The 16,901-nt window shown below is 38.9% G+C and overlaps 2 long non-coding RNA genes across 2 annotated transcripts; one reads left to right on the forward strand and one right to left on the reverse strand.

Moving 5' to 3' along the window:
* Positions 1–737: 737 nt before the first annotated feature.
* On the reverse strand, positions 738–7,227 carry LOC119118109. Its single transcript, XR_005096650.1, has 4 exons — positions 7,045–7,227; positions 5,706–5,761; positions 2,346–2,455; positions 738–1,185 (listed from the first exon to the last, which is right to left on the reverse strand). It is a non-coding gene; the product is annotated as an uncharacterized LOC119118109 (long non-coding RNA).
* LOC119118104 lies at positions 6,482–8,385 on the forward strand. Its single transcript, XR_005096649.1, has 3 exons — positions 6,482–6,881; positions 6,958–7,105; positions 7,227–8,385. It is a non-coding gene; the product is annotated as an uncharacterized LOC119118104 (long non-coding RNA).
* The last annotated feature ends 8,516 nt before the right edge of the window (positions 8,386–16,901 follow it).

Below are 16,901 nucleotides of genomic sequence, written 5' to 3' on the forward strand. Positions count from 1 at the left end.
CCTCAGAGAGCAAGATGCCCAGCCATTGTGGCAGATGTTAGGGTTTGTTCGGGTGTGTTTGAATCCCATACCGCGCCCTTTGTTACAGGTCAAACTTCCTTTCCGCCCCCAGGGACTGAGGGCAACTCTGTACCTGTTATGATAACAGCCAACATCCTCTTCAGGGTTGAGGGCATAACCTGCTACATCTCGTCAATGCCACATTACCTATCCAAACCTTTTCCACTCTAACATCAGTAGCCAATGGCACGCGGTTTGGATCACGACAGGTCAAAGTCAGTGTCAAGCAAGAGCTCAAAGGGCAATACTGTCTGATCATCATGAGCCAATAGACAAGAGTTAAACTGGGCAAAAAAGGCTTTGTCTGCTATGACCTGCTATCTGCAGAAATATCACAAGATACTGTGCCAATAAGGATTTGTGGGTGTGCGAAGCACTATAAAAATTGTGCCAGAGAAACAACTTTTGTCTGGAAAAAGACCAGATTCCAGTGTACATTTGAAATCTGTAGCTTTAAACTTAAAGCGTTGACTTGAGACTTGCGACCGCACAAATACATTTCTTGCTTTAGGTCACCAATTTGCGCAGTAGATTGTATAATGTTTGTACCTAGTATTTATACATTTAAGTCATAATTTAAATGACGTTCACCTTGTTTTTGCTTGTTATTTTATTTGTCTTCATTTGATTGATGATGTATAGTTTGCATGTTTGAAACAAATAAATGTATTCATTCATCAACAAACGTTTCCTCTTTATTACTCATTGAATTGAAAACACACAAGATGTGACATTTTTTTCAGACAAGTTGTTTGAATTCTAATTTGTATGACTTTGGGGCATTCTACTTTAGGGGTTCCCAATGTATTTTACTGATCCTAACTCCGAAGCAGCAGCAACTTTGAACAAGAGGAACAAAACTGAGCTTGCTATGAATTGCTACCTGCAGACAAGGCATAAGAGACTGTTTCCACAGAAATTTAGGAGTGTACAAATATGGATTTTCTAAAAATACGAATTTTTCAAACGTTTTCAAGCGGTTCGGTGGGCACTGGTTAGCACTTCCGCCTCACGGTTAGGAGGGTACGGGCTCGATTCCACCTCTGGCCCTCCCTGTGTGGAGTTTGCATGTTCTCCCCGTGCCCGTGTGGGTTATCTCCGGGCACTCCGGTGTCCTCCCACATCCTAAAAACATGCATGGTAGGCCAATTGAGCACTCCAAATTGCCCCTAGGTGTGAGTGCGAGTGCGGATGGTTGTTCGTCTCTGTGTGCCGTGCGACTGGCTGCCAACCGGTTCAGGGTGTCCCCCGCCTACTGCCCGATTACTGCTGGGATAGGCTCCAGTACACCTGCGACCCCCATTGGGACAAGCAGTATAGAAAATGGATGGAATGTTTTCATCTCTTACAACCTGATCGCATTGTAAAACAGCAGAATGTTTGTTGTATATATTTCATCAGGACTGATGCTGATAGAAAATAGTAGGGTTTTTTTTTCATATACCCCCAGGCTAAGTTGCCATAACAATCAGTTTAAAGGAAAACTGCATATACTGTACATGATTTTATTTAATTTTGTTTTTAAAAATAATTGTGTGCAAAATATTTTAACCCCAAGTCTTTGAATGGCATTAAAACAGCTGTTATCATTCATTAAAGTCGCATCTTGGTGTTTTGTTGTACTTTATATATCTCCCAATCCTCAATTGTTAAACTGTGTGTATGTACAATGGGTAGTAATTACCCTGAATAAAAAAAATTGTATTTATTTTTTTATTTAGCCTTTATTTACCCAGGCAAACAATTAAGAACAAGTTCTTATTTACAACTGCGGCAAGTCACAGGTGAAATAACATTTGGGCCAAAGGAAGAACAGTGTTACACTCTATGCTTTTTTGCGCATGGTTCTGGCCCGTTACCTTAATTCACACACTGGGGGGTGGTGGGCATTATCATGATTTTGTTTGGTTTCGTGTGATTGAGCAAAGCCGGAATATTCAATAGCTTCTTGATGCATGTGCTGCAGGACAATTAACGGGTTGAGTTTCTTTTGCTATTGGTAAACAGTTTTGCATTTGTGAAGTTATGACCCTGATCATATTTTGCAACATATATAATTTGACTCAAACATCAAATCAAAGTTGCTTTTCCCTACTAAAAATAACAATGTGTTTATTTGTGCAGATTCTTCTCTTACAGGAGGGAGGGAATATAAAATAAAACGTGTTTCTCTAACTCGTCGTCTGTCAGCCCTTGGATCCCAGCGCAATCCCACTGAGTAATCAGGCACAAACAAAAAACACACCCAAAAAAAACTGTTGCTGTGACATTTTGTTCCATCTCACCTCAACACACGGCCGTCACAATGGACCGGTGTGCAGGGAATCTGTGTTCAGATCACCATGGTGATGGCTCTCTGCCACCCAAGGCTCCCAGGAGGTGTTTGGAGAGTTAACTGGGGGAGAGGACAGCAATGGAGCAAAATAAGCAGCAACCAAAATGCAGACTGATAAAGAAAACGGTGATGAAGACGGTCCTGGTAGAGTCAAATCCATGAGAGCAGCTAAGGCAATAATTCAGACACTGTGACACCTGAGAGTGAGCAAACGATGCTGAAATGTTGCAGGGAATAACCTTTAAAAGGTACTAAAAAAAAAAAGAACAAAATGGTGAGCAAAGGTCTATTAACATCTGACTGAGGCTAATTCATCCTTCCTTGCATGACAGAAAGGCACACAGCTGGCATTGCACTGTGCAAGACAAACGGCAACTCCAACTCGACTTACACTACCAGCTCCAGTTCTATTTACCCTTAGCGTCTGTCCCATTCTTACAGAGGATATAAGACAACTCTTTCACAAATGTGTGAATATTTTTTTCACATTACTGTACTTTAAACTTTAAAAACACATCTTGACATGTAACAGCAAAACCACTCACTGTTCTACTACACATACAAATCACCCTCTTACCAATGTGGATTAAGATTAACACCCAAGTTGATTAATACACATGGATACCACGCAATATTAGCCAACCTATGTAGAAAACACAAATTGACAGAACACTGGAGCTCAGAAGAGTGATGTGGAATGTATAAATAAAGACTGCATTGGCTTTCCGTCAAAGCAACATGGTTGAACAACTGCTACAAGTGAGCGGCAATTTCCTAAATGGGTTAATTGGTGTCTAGTACCGCCAATTCATCTTATTGCCTGTTGCTGGTCTACATGAAAAGTGCAGGGGGAGGAAGTTCCTTTAAGTTCAATACTCCACTTAAAACAAAACTCCCCCATTTGCCTCTTAAACGTGTCTTTTAAATCTCACGTGGTAGCTTGACTTAATATGTCCAAAAATGGGTGTTTTAAAGACCTGACTGCATGCCAGCTGGTGCATTGCCATTGAGAAGCTTGGGCATAACCTTAACCCAGTGTCTAAATGCCCTCGTTTTCTCCTTGAACAGCTATCCTTAACTGTGCTCCTCTGGTCCTAAAGTGGCCAGCTGGGAATGGTGCGTCTGTGCTGACGTCTCTACTAACCTTGGACAGTGGAAGGATTACCGTGCATTTACACTCAATGCTCTTTCTTTCCTTAAGACTTATTAGGAATGATAATGAGCTAAGAAAGGGGCAGTATGTCCCTTTCTCAACTCTGTGAAATGTCTCGTCTTTCTTCCTCAGTTGTTCTATTCCTTCTCTCCCCCTGCTCTCAAATGTATTGAAAAGGCAGACAACAAATGGACAAGAAAAACTTCCAGCCGTGATCTTCGGAGCGTAATCAATATTTATATTTCGAGTCCTTGTTGCTGTTTGTCCGTGTTTTGTTTATTTAGCTGAGGACTTTTTCTTCAGTCACAAATGAGGGATAACAATTCACCTTGAACCTCAATTATATTGGATTTTTCTACTGTCTAATCAAGCATGCAGAAAGCAAATTTCTTCTATACTAAAATAAAAACAATTGCGATGATTTAAAAAAATGTGTGCATAAGCTAGCATATCTTGATGGCAGTATATTTTTACAAGGCCAAACAATTTGCTTGTGTGAATTTGTATACAAAATCATTACACAAAGGAGCAATTGATGAAGCTTATAAGCTGGGAAAGAAAACTAATGACTCCCGAAGCCTGTCAAGTGGTCTATGGGATTGCTGATGCTTATTTGACATTAAAAAAAACAGGGGTCCACTGCCAAGGTCAAACAGTGGCACAATACACAACGGTTTAATTCTACACACCCCTACACGCAGATGGGTACTTATGAGACATGAGGCATCTCGCTGATTGAGAGGGCTACGGGAAATATGAATGCATCGCACAACAATTGGAGCATCCACAGCTACACACTTCTTTTTGTTACATTTTATAGCCACACAGAACAACAGCTATAAACACATACGTACCAACAGTCGGATCAAATTATTTTCAACTCCTGCGATCAAAGTCAGCCCAATTGTTGGATGCCTTTGCATTATCCTGAGCAAGTATGCTGTGTGATAAGATGTATTCTTTTCCCCCCGACAACTCGAAAGACTGTTGTGCAATCACAACAGTTAAACCTGTTCACAGTTAGCACAATTGCTGCAATTGAATGTGTGATCACTGAGTTCAGCTGAGCCACGGACTCCTTGATTGTGATATGAAAGGGAACGATAGCTAATTTGGAAGCGAATAGAGGAGCAATTGGTCGTGTCGAGCGGTCACCACAGTTATTCCCCATAATACAAATATTAAGGAGAGGAGTTTGCAAACAAAATGTAATTAATAAATGAGCTAGGAAGGGCTTCTCAACTCTCACAGGCCAGTCTTGAAACTACAACAGACACCTTGTTTGGGTAAGGAGACGTAATTGTCGGCGTGATCTGTATTGGTCATTTTGAGAACGATGAGAAACAAACGCAGAAAACGCACACTTGCCAAGTTTTTCCTCATCAAGTGTGGGGTCTCACACATTTAAAAATAAATTAAAAGTTCAAAATCAGTATGGATGTACTTTGCTTAAGTCATGTCACCAATAGTGGCATGGAAGGATAAGGGAAGGGAGCCAGGGAGCGGTCAAAAGACAGGATGGAAAATAAGAGGCGGTATGTTTGACAGATGGATATTGCTGTGTGACATCAATGCTAAAGAGAAATGAGAACCTGCGCCACCAGTCAGACAGTGAAGGCTGGAAGGTGTCCAGCTCAAGACAGACCATGCAGCAAAACACACGTGCCATCTCATTCCACACTGATGGAGCACTGAGCAATTTATCATATATATCTTTTTTTATTGGGGGGAATGGGGGGGACAAAGGTACACCTAACCCTCGAGCTGCAAAGAATGCAGGTGGACTACTTGTATTTGTCACTTTCACCTGCAGCTGGTCATTACAGCCAGTGACCTCGTGAGGTCCCCAGCTAAGTCATTTTACCTTTTAATCTGGTTTATGCTTGCAAGCAATTCACACAAAATTCTAGATGATTTCCTGCGTAAACATGTGTTTTAGGTTGCCCTGTTTCAGTGTGTGTGTGTGTGTGTGTGTGTGTGTGTGTGTGTATGTGTGTGTGTGCAATTGTGCTTGCTCTGCATGCATGAATGGATGCAGCACAGCTGCCTCATGATGGGAAAATACACACCAAAGTACACATCGGGTACAGTATACAAAGAATCAAAGCACAACAAGTGACATTGAAATAGTAAAATTGAAAAACGTTCATTGTTTACCTTGTGTTGTACTAGCTGTGGCATTTTAATAAAGATGATGGCTTTCCATGAATGATCTGTTTAACCAAAGACAGGAGGGAAAAGAGAGAGGGGGGAAGGATAATTAATTACTTGTGTGAGCTATTGCATGAGAGAGACAATAAACCTGCCTGGTCGCCATGGATATGACATATTTGCTCTGAAAACAACACAATAATTAGCAAAGGAGGAAGATCCGACGAGAATATGAGAGACCTGGGTTTAAAGTGCCAGTCATCTATTCCTGTGCTTATCTTCATACTTGAGAATAGCACCAAACACAGGCAAGACGCCAGTTTGAGCAAACAGTGACCCTTTTGCAACAAACAAAAAAAAGGCGTATGAAATTAAATCTCATATCATGTAGCGCTAACAACTAAGTAAACAGGCAGGAGTAATGCACACTGTTTTTAAACAGATTGTTTGTCTTAGAGGAGGTGGAAGTCATTAAACCTGCCTGTCAGCCACTGAGAGCAGGAACTCACGGAAAATCATAACCATTTCAGATACAGTGTGTGTGCTCTGGTGCGTAAACATTCATGAAAAACAGTCTGTTTCTTAGAGGTGTTTACTCCCGACCTAATTGGCAATAAATGATGGGACGATCCCATTTAACCAAAAGTGAATAATTACACTACAGAAGAAAAAAAAGACGATGCTCACTGTTTGTTTGGAACAACAACAACAAAAAATTCATTACAAAAAATGCAGAACTTCCGCATTTCAAGCCCTTAATGCACTTACGTATGTATAGAAGTTCCTCTATTTACAGTAAATGATAGGGTTGGTACTTGTTTATGGTAAGTTTTTCTCAAAAAAAGCAAACTTTTTGCGTCCTAAAAAAATATGTCCAGTATAATTGCCGTTGTGCTGACTTGAATTTTTTATTATGCCGCGTCAGTTGAATTCATGCTGCTGAGAGCGAACAAAAACAAATAAAGTTGCAATAAGCGTCTCAACTTATGTGAAGTGAGTGTCTCGAGCCTGTGCACGCCGTTGCAGCTTTGGAAGTTTTCGTTTGGGATGAAAGCGTGTAAATTTGAGGTGGAAGAGTGTTGAGATCGGTAATGGAAAGAGGAAGGGGGGAAGGCAGGACAGCAGCCTCCACACGCGGCTGCAGTCGTCGCCGCCGTCGCCGTTGGAAACCCCGCTGGCAGGGTAAGCAAGCGGCTCCCCCGGTCAAGCGTCTGAATTCAGCTGTCCCACACAGCCCCCCTCCCTCCTTTCCAAGCAGTGTCTACTCCCGTGTCGCCTTCAGCGTGTACTTCCACTGAGGGGGGTGAAACATGCAGAGGAGTTGGAGGAAAAGCCAAAGTCTTACCTGTGTAGACTTTGCCGTCCTGTCGTCACTTGAAACTACAAGCAACCCTTGTGCCTTGACGGTGAGTGACGCCTTTTCTGGAGTATAGTCATATTATTATTATTTGCATCATCACTACTATTATTAATGGGGTGGGGGGTGTTTTAATGTTTTATTTTTGGTATTTTCTAATTTCGTTTAAGGCGAGTCGCTCGGAAGATATGCCCTGGGACCAACCAAGTGGGAAGAGGAGTCCTTAATTGAGTTTGTCGCTTCAAAGGTGTGACTTGGAAAAAGTGGTCTGGACTCTCTCTGACTTTGACGACTGCACGGTTTTCCAATTTCGTTGATTTGCTACCCACTTTTGCGCTGTAGAAGTTGAGAACGATGAGAAAATAAAAGGATGAAAATTTGCCTTTCAAATCATATTTACTTAATATTCGCAAATATCACTACTATTCTTATGTCGTCAGTGTCATCCAGAGCACCCTAAGAAAGTAAGATGAACATGTCAACAGCATGTGCAACAAATTCATAACTCTGTGCACTTCCTAGTTCAAATATCACTCAATTTATTCATGTATAGAATTATGTCTTCCTCAATACAATGAATTGAAATGCCATACTTCCTTTCCAGCATGAGAAAATCACTACAATTTCCATCACGTTTTTGTTCAAGAAAACACAAAACACCGTGTAGTAAAGTACAAACAGAACAACATAATAAAAACATACAAAATAAAGACGTTAACCGCCTTCAGAAAGTGCAATTAAACCAAACGTCTCGCTCCCTCTTTCTCTCTCTCTTTCTCGCGCACACACACGCCCCCACACACTCGCTGCAAGCACACACGCGCACGCACACGCACACTCTTCAAGTGCGGTCAAGTGAATCGTGTGACGTCAGGAGCCGCAGTCACACGGATAGTCTACTCTAGCCTTAGCAACTTCTCCATCCTTGCAGTTTTCATTTTGAGTCTGTGTTTTTTACTGATTGTCACCTTTCATAAAGTGCGTTAGTGACATTTTTCACTGCACTCCAGCAGTGGCATGTAAAAATTTGAAATGCAAAGTCAAATATTAGTAATATTAGTCATATTCTTCTGGATAAATGGGCTAAATTTCCCACAAAGAAAGTCTCCAAAAAAGTGGAAGCTGTTCTTTCATTTTAACTTGGTGATGGTCAAATATTGCTCAATATATAGTTTGCAATTCTAACTCAACAACAACTGGAACATCAGAATATGTCACAGAAATAGAAAATAACTGCCATGCACTTCCTCAAGTATTGATAAAAAGTATTTGTAATTCTTTATGCAAGGTGTCGAACCAAATAAATGCAATAAAATGATTGGAAATTTGGTTAGGATTTGTAAACCAGAGTGAGAAGTGTGGAACTGTTTACCAGTACAGCCAGCAATTTTCCAGATGTTGAGTCACTTCATTTTTAACAAGTCATTAACTCTCTCGGCTAACCGCAATGTGGTTAGTTTTTGGCCTTGATGATTAGGTAGATTAATGGCGCACGTACCCTTCAAACTGTTGGGTTAAAAATTGGACCTACCTGGGAAATTGTGTAAATTTGACCCGAATTTGGGTTGTTTTGCAAAAAAAAAAACATAATTTGTTCGGTTGTTTTGTGCAAAAATTGGATCGGTTGTTTCCAACGCACAATTTTTAAAGGTCCATGGTGAGTTAGATTTGGCAACATGTTAGTTTCTTGGCATCAACTCTCAAGTAGGTCGAGCATCAAGTAGCATTTTATTTTTGGCAAACAGTGCTTCGCTAATTTAGACTAACGGTGTGATTTTTGTCAACAGTGATCTGACAGAAAAACAATATAATACTATGTATTTCTTTTTTTTTATCAGGCCATTTCACGGTATAATTAGAACATTCATGAATTGCAAGACTTTCACAACAGTAAGTTGTGTCACGCTCAGTTTTTTTTCATGACGTTTTTGGCTAAAATGTTACCATTGATCCTAAATTGTTTCTTTGCAAACATACCTGTTGAAGTATCTCACTAAGGACAGGCTACCTTGTATGGCACATGATTTTATGTCGACAGTTTGCACGACTTCTTTATTTGTTTACTAATGAAACTTTGCAAAATTATTCACAATAATCCAATAATTTGGTTAAATGATTTGCGCGGTCGTACATGATTTTAACATGCAAAAATTCTCTTGCACCCCCCTGGCATTTGCAACATAATCCTCTTTTTGCATCAATTTGTGTTTTTATGGCTTTTGATATACTGTACAAGTAAGGCCTGGCTTTGGAACATTGTGGATGAGACTTCACCCAACCAGTCTACATATCTCTGATTCGGTTCATAATGTTTACATACTGATTTTCGGGGTCATGAGAGGTTCCCGTCTGACGGCTTCAGTATTACCTCTGCTTTTTGCAGAAGATGTGGTTCATTTGGCATCATCAAACCATAATCTGTGTGGAAATGAGACAAGAAAAGATCAAATTACTTTAATTCGTTGTGTACAAATAATGAGAAATAATAATTTTCATTCATTTGTGAGTGATGAGCATGATAATCGATTAAGATCTTAGTAATTGAGGCAAAAATGCTACTAAATCACGCAACTTGGCTGCAAGCAGCAGAGGCGCTGTTGATTTCCTCTCAGCATGAATGTGTTCTGAAGAACATGTCAGCTTTGGCAAACTGAACTCCACCCACGCTGACCGTCCACTATGGACATTTTACTGGATAGTAAGCAGCATTGGCATGCAAACAAGTTTTCAGAATATTTAGAGAGAGTTTTTAACACATTGAATGAAGAACACCTAAATTATAATCATTCTCATTCTCCTCGTAGTCAATCAGCAAGCTGCTAAATTGCACTAAAATTTCAGTGTGAATTTGTGCAGTTGGTGCATGCAGTGGACACATTGTCAAAACTTGACCGAGTTTTTATTATTGAAATCCTAGAGGGGTGGCTGACTGTAAATGGGCTTGACGGATGACTGCTGAATGTTTTCAATTGAAAGCAAAAAATGTTGTCATTTGAAACAAATATGTCAAATGCGTCGCATTCAATGCTTCCAACACCCTGTTTACCTTCACACCTGAAACACAAGCGTCACCTCCTCTTTGGGTTTTCCCTCACCTTTCCTAAAGCTCGCCATACATCAATACGTTCCTGGAAATTATTCTAAGCATGAAGCTCCTTGAAGCAAGGCAGATTGACGTAGGTTGTATTTGAAATTATTCCTGATCTAAATTCTGCACTCTCGCCATCTATTGACACACCGATTATTGCCAATTAGCAGTTTTGTGACACATCCTGTTGCACATAATAAGAATCAAAAGGGTCAATCGTAATGGCAACTAATGTGCACAGATTCACCAGATGTTGTGCTCCATTATATTCTCATAAAAACTTTTGTCAATGCAAAACATAAAAAAGAAAGTAGACATTATTTTTGAAAGCTTTCTACTGGATAGACTAAAAAAGGGAAAGTCAAGATTTGGCTGTAGTATTGTTGACCTTCCTATAATTTTAAGAGCAAATTGATTTAGACTTATATCTACCTTTATTCATCTAAAAATGTGTATTTCTATATGAGTTAAGGACTTTTTTCATTTCTCATTCTCCATCTGCTCTTATCTGTGTTGTTGCACAGTCTGTTCACTGAAGCCTTGTACCAACTTTAACAAACAAAATATTAACATAGTCATTAAAATATGATTCATCCCATAGTTAAGACTGTCAGAGATGAAAATCTCTTAAAAATAGTTCATTCTGTGTCCAGGCAGTACCCTTGGCTGTGTTAGCAAACAGCAGCCCGCCTGCCCCCACAGTCCCAGCACAGGCATCCCATCCATCAGTGGGTTCCTCCTGATGTTGCAATACTGGTGATACAGAATAATAAAGAAGTACGAAAGACCAGAAAATCAATAGATTATTCTGCAGATCACTTGATTCAGAATGATTCGCTCCATTTATTGCCAATCATAAGTCCTAATCTCAAGGGCGTAGCCATCCCACCTCTGCCCTGCTGACGCCTTCACCAGTCGCACTAATTGTAAAACAGTAAAAGCTAATCACAGGTCGGAGCAAGGTTACAAAAGACACATTGTTTGCTTTGTATCATCTCAACAAAAAACACACATATTTGATTGTTTTTACATAAGGTAAAGCTATATTTATGTCAGAATGACATAATACCGATTATGACCAACACTGATATAATTACTGTGTTGTAACCTTTTTATGGTTTTGTAATATATTTTCTCCATGCGTTTAGACGAGTAGCCTGGTCAATAGAATAGAATAGAATAGAATAGAATAGAATAGAATAGAATAGAATAGAAAATCTGCATTCAACAACAGTACACAACAATAAATAAACATAGAAACACAACATAATAGATAAACAACAATACTGGTACACAAAATGGAAACGTCAATAACTAAACATTTCTTTTTCAGTTCACAGTAATATTTTTTTTTACTCATACTAGGAATATACAAAATAAATTCCACTTGATAGTGAGTCAGACTTTTCAGATGGACCGAAATGAGAAATTGCTTGTAATTTTTGCATTAATTCACATAGCTATCTTTTATACAAATATTAATTGGGTATTTTCCATAGGAACTGCATGTTTTATCACACAGACCTGTTTTTCCAGTTAGCCCTTTTCGCAGTACTGTTGGCCCCGCGCTAACCAAGAAATAACTAATAAGCGCAACTGTACTGAGTGTTGACCTCATTGTCACACTGCCATGTGACATACATATCCAATCACGTCTCGCTTATACTGCATGTTCTGTGTTTGCGAGTTGCTCATATTTGTTTGGTAGACAGACACGGTGGAATACACGATGAAAAACTTGGACATAAAAGTTCTGAGAACCTAAATGACAAAAACTGGTAGACAAAGACCTTTGTAATTAATTTTAAGTTTTTATGATCATCAACAATGTCAAATATCACCCCAAGATAAGTGAGAGTTTTGTGGACACCTATGAGGAAAGGGCTTAAGATTGCCAAGACATGTTTCTGTGGAATGTGTGTCTGCACATATAAAATATGTACCATGCATGACATTGTACGAGTTTGGGTGCGCACGCATATATGCATGTTGGTTGAATATTTGAGTTGTAGGAAACTTTTTTACAAAGCTGAGATTTTGATCAATGCAGAAGACACATTGCTTCCACATACCTCCACTGGCAGGAGCTTGATCAAAGTCGATTTATTCTGAGTCAAATTGCATGAACGAGCCAATGAAGTGACGTTCACTTTAATTGAATAAGGACATGTACAAATGTCTCTTACCAGGTGGCTGTCTTATAGAAGTTAACGTTGGTGGCAGGTGTATGGTAAACATAGATTTTTTTTTTTTTTTTACATGGCGGTGGTGTCTTTGGTGAGATTGTACTGAACATTAAAGGGCTAGTGTCGTACCGGCTTTACTGTGCCAACTACAAGTTTGTACTCAATCAAGGCTTAACATATTTAGATTTTCCTCTGCATTTCAACACTGGTGCAGCCAGCCACCCAGAGGCATTTTGAGCAGCAGAAGCTTCACAGAAAAATGTCTTGATGCCTCATATATAAAAGGGCAATAACAAACTGACTGCACCATAGGGGTGCTACAAAAGCATTCAATATCAATATTGTTGCTGTTTGACCAAATTCAAGTATCTGCAGTTGTTCGCTTTATAAATGTATTTCTTTTATAATAGAATCAATATTCATCCGCATGTACACGGCATATCTTAAAAGTCATCAGAAGGAGGTTTTTATAATAAAAGCACATTTTAGATTCATGTTCCTTCCAAAAGCATATACGTACGTATATGTAAGGCAGGGTCTGGTTAATGTGTTGCCATATTGGCGAGACTTTGTATGCCGCCAAATCCATTTAAATACTAATATTGTCTCTGATTTAAAAGATAATGATACACAATTTTAAACTATAAAGTTTGTCAAACAAAACATGGGAGTGACTTTGTGTTGCAACATCTGATGATCAAACAAAAAGGAGCAAAACATTTTTTTCCTCCATTCACTCTTTTTTTTCCTGCTATTTCTTTTCTTCCTAGGGCTCTGAAACGAAACACTTACAATATGGGACCATGCGAATAACTGATTTGGTTCTCTTGGGCATATTTGTATCACAGACTGGTTTCACGTAAAGAAGACAGGGTAAATTGATGGGATGCGGAATATTTTGACAAGGCACGAAGCCCACCACCTCATTGGCATCCCTTCTGCATTCAGCAAGGAGTGGCGCCGTTTGAGGTGGGCTTTCTTGTGTGGCACTCGCTCGGAGCTAAGTTAAACTGAGTTGACAAAGGAACAAATCTGTTCTTTCAACAGAGTATCATATTCTGTAGTTTGGCAGCTCCTTTTAGAAAAGAAAACATATTTGGTCACATAAACTTGAATGGTAATGGATGCCACACATAAAACTAATCCAATATGAATTATGAATTGAGTATTATGCTAACGATCACTGTGAAAAACGCGACTACTGATAACTAACTGATATCTAATTGAGAAAAAGTTTTATAAACATTTATGTAAAGTTGTGTCCAATGAATACAGTATATGAAAACACATTGTGGTTCAGTTTCAATTATTGAAAACAAATATAAATGTTTCAAATACATCAAATGTGGTGATTACAACCTCTGTCAACATGTGGCCTGCCTCCATGTTTACATGTTTAAAGCAGCAGACAATAAGAGGCAGGTGGGTACTTCCTCAATCACCACCAACAGGAAATTACGGTTCTCCGAGAAGACCGTAGTATCGCCACAATCTTAACTTTTCTCTCAAGAGAAATGGTGTATTCTAAGAGGATTGTCTTTTAACCCAAATCTGTTTTGGAAATTTATAATGAGGCTTGATATGTAACATACAAGCCAGTATGCTCGTCACATGGCAAAAATGAAAAACAAAGCAATCTTCAGAACTGTGCTCTTAGCATACATTGTCAATACAAGGCCCAGGTAATTTTAATACATTCCTAATCAGCTCACAAGGTTTCTGAAATAATACGGTTAATAGGAATGTGAAGACTCAGCAAGGTCTGTCACAGCTGTGGTCTTTAATAAGATTTGAGAGGCATTAAACAACACTGCAGTCAATGTCATGTTGAGCTGCTCTTGCTGTCTTCAACTGCGGCAGAAGAGAAACAAGAAGAGGCAAATAAGGGAGGCGTGGTCAAGAAAACACTCTCATCTGTTTCAAAAGAGCTGAAATCTGATCTCCAAGGGGAGAGACGCAGTCAGAGCCACTATACATATCATCTCCCTCGCAACATTCACGCTTTCTAATTACGGAGGTGAGGAGGGCCATCATTTTATCGTATTTGTTTTGCATCGCTGCAAAAATAGAAAATGAGGACTCGCCCAGCTGCAGCAATTTACTTAATTTCAACCTTGATGAAAAGAAAATTAATTGCCACATCTCTCATTATGTAGCAGGCGACATTTGACGACACGATTGGAAACACTCAAAAGTGTGCGGCTCTCCTCATGGCTGTCAGCCTGCAGGTTATAAAGAGGCACTCAACACAATCCCACTCTTACAAAAAAGTGCAACTAAAGTCATTTTAGTGTGATGAAGGTCAAGTGAAGTATACAATGTGTTCCTATCTACCAGTCCTTCTAAATGAAATTCACATACGTACGTACGTATGATTGTGTGAGTAGCAACAACAGGCCCTTTGTACAGCGCTGAACACATTTGCTAGCACAGAAAAATAATGTTGGTGTTGACTGAAATAGAAAGAGTTTTCATTAAAGAAGTTCATTATATTGGAGGGTCTTTTTTTAGTTCTCAAGTGCTCAAATGTAAATAGTGTATACAGTCCATGCTTGCTATCTCATTATTTGTGTCTCCAAAGTAAACATGATTGCGACACTAGATAACACAAAAAGTGGATGGATGGAAATTTTAACCTTTGGTTGCTCTAGAAAATCCATTCAAGAGTACACAAAATTAATTGGGATAGGCCTCAGCTCACCCTCAACCCTAATGAAGACAAGTGCTATGGAAAATGAACAGATGAGATGTTTATCTTTATCTTGATAACGTTCCCCCATACAAATTATTGGGAACTCAGCATTTTATGTTGTTAATTTATTTGCATTACTTTCCAAAGTACATTTTTTATCTTTGATACTGATATACTGTACCACAACTTTTCTTTCATTAAATTGTATTTAAATTGTAATTATTGTTTTAATGAGCTTTTTTTAAAGAGATTAATGGAGAAATATCTAGTGTAATTGAATACAAATATGCATAATATACATTTACATATCCAGATTCAAATGTTTTGTATATTCATTGTTTAGTTGTATGTATTCATTTTACTTCATTTTTACTATGAAGCAGCCAGGCACTTTCCCGTCATTATCACAGCAATATGCCCTTTGCAGATAATCACAAAATAAACATTTAAATCCTATTTGGGTCCCTCAAGCCCCCGTGATTCCTCCCCTCCACTAGGACGCCATATGTCTCTGTGGATCAACTTCAGACGTTTTCCGTAACCACGGTGTATGATTACATGAGAATTTCTCTCAGAGAAGGCCTCCAGCAGCAGGAGCAAAATGCTAAATGCTATTTTGGAAATGAAATTCTCCTTCATGTGGCTGCACCTGTTTCCCTGGGAGAGTAAGCCAAGCAGACGCCTGATGGAGTCGGCCTGCCTCTGACACACACCTAATTCTAAAATATTTATTATCTTTTCACACCCTGAAAACTGAAAAGTCACGCTCTGGGACAAAGGCTGTGCCACTCGTTTGTCCACAATTTTATTTTCCCACCATATATGTGAAGCAGGTGTCATGGCCTGACGCAGGCCAAAACCTGACACAGACATATTTCCACTGCCAATTCCCAGAAAATGAATGTTTTGCCCTTATTGTGAGAACATGGCATGCCCCGTCAAGTCACCACCAAGACAGAGGGTACATTTGAATAATTGATTGGAGTAATGTAAAGTAATCCAACCAGCTTTCATTCTTGTCTTATCTGCACCCACTGCACTCAGCTGACAGGCGACAATAAGGACATTTGAGGACAACAGAGTGACATGGAGCGATGCATTTAACCCACCATTACCCAACATCTCCAATTTCCTACCATTTACATTTTGCACAGTGGGCAGGTAAAGGCAAGTAGAAACGGTTTGAAAAAAAACATACTGTACCCTCCTTGTAGGGTGTGTACATTGAACTAACATCAAAAATTATTATTGGCACAGCATGTTCGTCTACTGGAGGTGGAAATGTTGGTTAACCAGTTTCAGCAGTGTTTCTGCAAGAGTAGCTTAACAATGTTTCACTTTTACTTGAGGTTTGACACGTTGTGTATTCATGTACTGTACAGCTAAAAAAAATTACAGCTTGAGCACATACCTGTCAGTGTTGTTAAAAAAAAAGGTAAGTAATTACTGTAATTGTCAACTTTTGTAGTCTTGTGTGAATTACCCGAAAGAGATTCATCAGTAAAAGTACAAATATATAATATATATATATATATATATATATAATATGTATGTAAATATATGTATATAAATATGTATGTGTATCTATATATATATATATATATATATATATACATATATATATATATAAATATGTATGTGTGTATATATATATATATATACATATTTATTATAGCTTACTTCACACAGCAGCTCAATTCTGATTTCTTTGCCCATGAGCAACCTTTATCTGATTTTTTTTAAGACACTGTGATCAGCTCAGTTCTGATTTGTTCAAATCCGACCAGAGCCACTTTTATATGCAGTTCTAGATTCAATACGTATCAGAATTTTTACAATGCAACTGCAGTCCGAATCATCATGTACTCGGTGCAGGCGA

Source organism: Syngnathus acus, chromosome 2 (genome assembly GCF_901709675.1).
Source record: "Syngnathus acus chromosome 2, fSynAcu1.2, whole genome shotgun sequence".
NCBI classification, from domain to species: domain Eukaryota; kingdom Metazoa; phylum Chordata; class Actinopteri; order Syngnathiformes; family Syngnathidae; genus Syngnathus; species Syngnathus acus.